The sequence below is a fragment of the Carica papaya genome, chromosome 9 (genome assembly GCF_054855325.1).
Source record: "Carica papaya isolate Zhongbai chromosome 9, ASM5485532v1, whole genome shotgun sequence".
NCBI classification, from domain to species: Eukaryota; Viridiplantae; Streptophyta; class Magnoliopsida; order Brassicales; family Caricaceae; genus Carica; species Carica papaya.
The window spans coordinates 22,943,603-22,949,746 of NC_142317.1; positions in this window are offsets into that span (position 1 = coordinate 22,943,603).

Here is a 6,144-nt window from a genome sequence, read left to right on the forward strand (position 1 = left end):
AAGATGATATATTGATTTACGATTAGCATTAGCTTGAAACATCTTCCTGGATTGGAGAATAAACAAATTGTTTCCTGTTTATAGACTTTATATCATATATATAGTACTATAGGAGTGAAAGGTGTTCTTTTAAAAAGTTCACTATAAATTGAGAATACTCTTATATTATTTTAACTCTATTGCTCGATTATGACAATAATAATTTCAATTAACCTCATGTATATGTATATATTTTCAATTTGTAAATGAAGAAAGTACATAGAAATTTTTAGGTTGTGGGTCAAATTACACCACTCGTTGAGAAACTATATTTTAAAAATAGATATAGTATAGTATAGTATTAGAAGTTAAAATATTTGTATATGTATCTAATTGTCCCATTTGCTTTAATTTCTAAACAAGCTTCATCATTTTCTTAAGAAATTTACTTGCTACATTTGTCCCATATTTTATAATTTAACAATATATCACAATTTTAATATTTAAACTCTCTTATTTATGTTTTTTGAGAACTAAATTCTAATTTATCTTCCTATATATGAAGAATTATGAAATAAAATTTCATTCAATGAATTCAACCTAAAAATATAAGTGGTTTAAAAATAAAATTAATGAATATATACCTCATTCAACATGTAAAGGATTACTAATAATTACATAAAAAAGTAAAAATTGAATCAAATGAACAAGATAGATTTAATACTGCTTAATGTAAGTACATGTATATACTTTTAGACATATTTAATTTAGATTGTACTTTTATGTTTTTCAGTTATTTAGGATAAAGAGGTAATTTCATAGAAAGTCAAATATGAGATTTGAGTTAGTTCGCGGTCTAAAATTTAGAATTGTTAGAAGAATATGACCCCTTATAACGAATCTACTTTACAATTACTACCTAATTGTGCATTATGCATTAGGAAAAAAAAGAGAACTTACCTCTATAATGCTTCAAATCTAACTCTTGTTTTTCTATTTCATTTCCTTATGTTTTTCCTCCTTGTTCTCCTAATTACTTTCTAACTCTTCTTATATTTCTAGATCACCTAAAATTGATCACATCGTAACACAATAATAAATGTGAGGATAAGATTATGAAGAAATCATATTGTGGTGAAGAAATTAATAGAGGTAATTTTAATAAAAAAACTATCTTGTTATTTTTTATCTAAACATTGCATCATAAATATAAATCATAGCATTAAAGAAAGATTGAAAGAAAAGTTGAAAACATCAAGAAAGAAAAAAAAATAGAAGTGTCATAATCTATTTTTAAACTTTTGTAATCAAATATTTTAGTGTTTTAACATTATTTTTCATTCTAAGGTATGTAATCTTTAAAAAAATTATTACAAGATTATACTTAAAAGATACCTAAATATAGAGAATTCAATGCTCAATAGGAGTCAAAATTTAGAAATTTCTTTCTACATTAATCTTTCAAATTTAAAAATTAAAGAGATAGAAATCTTATTTTCATTATTTTGAACTTATGTAATCAAATATTTTAGAGTTTTAACATTATTTTCATTATGTAATCTATAAAAAAAATTATTATAAGATTACATTTAAAGAATATCTAATGTAAGTACACGTATATATTTTTGGACGTATTTAATTTAGATTGTACTTTTATGTTTTTCTGTTATTTAGAGTAAAAAAATAATTTAATAAAAAGTCAAATATGTGATTTGAGTTAGTTCGCGGTCGTTAGCTAAAACTTAGGAACTATTTGAACAATATGAATCCTTATAACGAATCTACTTTATAATTACTACCTAATTATGCGTTATTTGTTAGGGGAATAAAATAGAACTTACCTTTATAATACTTATAGTCTAACTCTTATTTTCTTATCTCATTTCCTTATGTTTTTCCTCCTCCTCCCAATTATTTTCTAACTCTTCTTATATTTGAAGATCACCTAAAATTGATCACATCGTAACATAATAATAAATGTGAGGATCAGATTATGAAGAAATTATATTGTGGTGAAGAAATAAATAAAGCTAATTTTATAAAGAAATTATTTTATCATTTCTTATATGAACTTTGCATCATAAATATAAATTATATCATTAAAGAAAGATTGAAAGAAAAACTGAAAGCATCAAGAAAGAAAAAAAAAACTAGAAATGTCATAATTTATTTTTGAACTTATGTAATCAAATATTTTAGAGTTTTAACATTATTTTCATTATGTTATCTATAAAAGAACTATTATAAGATTACACTTAAAGAATATCTAAAATTAAAGAATTGAATGCTTGTTAGAAGTTAAAGTCTAGAGATTTATTTTCTTCATTAGTCATTAAAATTTAAAATTTTGATTACTACTTAAGCAGTTAAAGAGATAAAAATCTTCTTTTCAAAAAGTAAATATATAATTATATAATTATATTTAGGAAGATGTTATTTGTTTCTACCTTAATTATTAAAAAAAAAAATATTGATTATGCCTCAATTATCAGAAAATATTTTGTAATCTTATTTAATTTAGGGATTTCGTTGCCATCCTCAATGGTTCCGATAGTTCCTCCTTCACTTTCAAAGAGGACGTCGGGCTGCAGGGGAAGAGGGAGAGAAAGAAAATTCATAGCTAGGGTACACTAAGAGGAAGTTTATGTGCGATTTCTCAATCAAATTAATTAGCTAGCGGTGGAATTGGGAGCAGAATAAGGGAGGAATTCGTCAATCATGGTTTCGGAGCTAGCAAAGGATTTGATCACACCGCTATTAATCAAGGACCCCACGAGGCAAATGGGGTCCACAATGGGTGTAACAACAATCAAACGATACCAATTTTTTGATGGGCTTAATTAGGAACTTTTGAGATGTATAAAATCATCATTTGTTCCTTCTCCTGTATCTTGCAAGGAATTTATTGCATTTGATAGTACTATAGAGAGTTCAATATAGTATTAATAGGAAGCAAGAAATTTAGTCTTTAATTTACATGATATATGTTTTTTTTTATGTATATTGAATTTTAATAACTAAACAAAAGTGAGATTTAAGTAATATGTACATTAGGGCAAGAAATTTTAAAGAAATTCATGTTGAAAGGTTCAATATTTATAAAAATATATAATTAAAGATTTACTGGATCATTTGTCTAACAAAAAATATAGCATTTTCAATTGTTCTCAATTAATGTCTTTACTTAACCGTATAAAAGTATTATTAATTTCTCAAATATTTGGTATAAGAGGTAGTAATACTCTTTTTACGATATTACTGGGATAAAACTTAAATGTATTACTTCAAGGTCCTGATAATATCAAGTAAGGAAACTCATGGGTCCTTGTGTAGTGCTTCATTACTACTTACCTTATTGGGAACAAACAATGTCAAGATTCAAGGATAGTTGAGGATAAGGAAACTTTTGGCTTCTAGAGCTATTTTGATATACATATAAGGTTACAAGATAGCTTTGCCAAAAGTTTGTGTAGGGTTTTAAAATTGTTCTCGCGTTCTAGACCTTTCTTATGACAACTTTGAGGTTTCGAGCATGTATTAGGACTTAATAAAGCTCTAAAACTCCAATGTTACATCTAAATCTTTAGGTTTAAGTATTTTCTTTTTTTTTCCTTAATGTTATATTGCACTAAGATACAAATTTTTTGTCTTAAAATTTAATTTAGTATAGAGTTTGTTTTACTTAGTTATATGGACAATTTTGTACCAAGTACAAATTTTGTACTAAGTACAAATTTTGTACTTTATGAATATTTCTCTGAGTTTAGGTTATTACTTGAGGATGTTTAAGCTTTCATTCTGTATTTTGTTTCCTATTGAGGATGTTTAAGCTTTCATTCTGCATTTTGTTTCCTTTCTTCTTAGTTGGATTGAAAAGTATTATAATAATAATACATAGCTTAGCTAGAGATGAGTACGGACTTCTGAAAGATAGATAAATGTTCATGAATCTCCTCAGTTTTTGCTTCACTTACTTGAGTATGATGTTTTTTATTATTAATGAATAATGATTTTTCTTTAAAAAAATAATAGGTGATTTAGTATTAAAAACATATACTACTAAATTTATAGTTCAATCAAATAATAAAACATAACCTAATTTGAATGAATTATTTAATATTATAATAAATAAGTAAATCGAATGATGTATATTTATTGTTTAAAATGTAGTATTTGATGACCAATTATGAGAACTAACACTTCAGTGAATAATGAAAGGCGATTGATGGTGAATACAATGAAATGCAACCAACACAAAAAGAAAAGATTTGGTATCTTGCAACAAAGTAGATCACATTTTCTTTAGATTTTAAGACAAAGATGAACTGTTTTATTTTTAATTTTTTTTTATACTCCTTTTTGTTGATACAAAAGTTAAACAACTTTTTTTCCGAAGTAAAGAAATAGATAGGGTGGGCACGAAATGGACACATGAGTTTCTCTATTTGTTGCATATTACCTAGCAACATTTCAACTTTTGTGACAATTTAAATCAATCACTAAAATTATATCATCTATTGTCTAATTTCTACCTGTAATAAGACCCTTATTAAAAGTACCATATACAAATTTTATACTTGATGAATATTTTTCTAAAGTTTGGGTTGTTACTTGAGAATGTTTAAGCTTTCATTCTGTATTTTGTTTATTTTCTTCTTAGTTAGATTTAAAAATTCATGAGCCTAAGTTTTTTGTTGACTTTCTTGAGCAAAATAGTTTTTACTGTTTATGGATGATGAAATTTTCTTGACAAAATGTAAATGTTGTAATGGTTATTATTGTATTGACTTACATTGTATGAACTAATACCATACTAGAAAGAAATACGACTAATTTTGTAGGTAAATCAAATAACAAAATAGAACTTAACTTGAATGAATTATTTAATCTCATACAAATGAATGAATCAAATGATGTACAATTACTATTTAAAATATAGTGTTTTGACAATTGGTCACGAGAACTTATGCTTTAATAAATAATGAGGGGTGATTGATGATGACTGCAAAGAGATGCAACTAATACAAAGATAGAAGTTTTGATGTCTTATAATAGAAGAGATCAAATTTTCTTTAGTTTTGAGTACACAAAAAAGAACTATTTTATTTGTAGCTTCTTATGTATTTTTTTTACCAATATAAAAGTTAAATAATTATTTTCCAAAGAAATGGATAGATTGTGCATGAAATAGACAAGTGGCTTCCTTTATTTGTTATATATTTAGCGACATTTTGACTTTTAGTGACAACGTCTATCACTCGCTAAAATTGTGTTGTTTATTGTCTAATTTTTAGTTGAATTTAAAAGTAACTTCATTCTACATTTTGTTTCTCTTCTTCATAGTTGGATGTAAAAGTGTAATAAGATAGTATATAACATAGCTAGAGATGTAGTAAAGACTTTTGAAAGATATATAGTTGTTCATAAGTCTCTGTTTTTTGTTCACTTGCTTAAGCAGAATTGTTTTTATCCATGATTTTTTAAAAGGAAAAAGTAAATGTTGTATTGGATGTTCTTGTACTAACTTACATTCTTTATTGACTTATACAGTATTAGAAAGAAATACGGCTAAATTTGTAGTTTAGTCAAATAATAAGGTATGATTTAACTTGAATAAATATTTTAATCTCATACAAATGAGTGAATTAACTAACATAAATTCACTGTTTAAAATACAATATTTAATGACTGATAAGAAAAATTGATACTTCAATGAATAATGAGAGGTGATGGGTGATGACTACAATTAGATGCAACTAACAAAGACAGAGAAGTTTTAGTGTCTTGCAATAGAGGAAATTAAATTTTCTTTAGGTTTTAGAACATAAAGATAAATAATTTTATTTTTGATTTCTTTTGTACGTCTTTCTGTCAATATAAAAGCTAAATAATTTTTTTTTTCAAATAAAGAAATGGACAGGTTGTGCATGAAATGGATACGTGGCTTCCTCTATTTTGCTGCAAATTTACTTTGCATCATTTTGACTTTTAGTAAAAATATGAATCTATTGGTAAAATTTTATCATCTATTGTCTAATTTTTAGCAGTAACTAACTGTTCTGAAAGGTGCCAATAAAGTATCTTTTATCAGTTAAAGTAATTTATTTGGAGAAAAATCATCTTTATCGTTTATGCAATATTATAAATGGATTAAATTAAACTCTT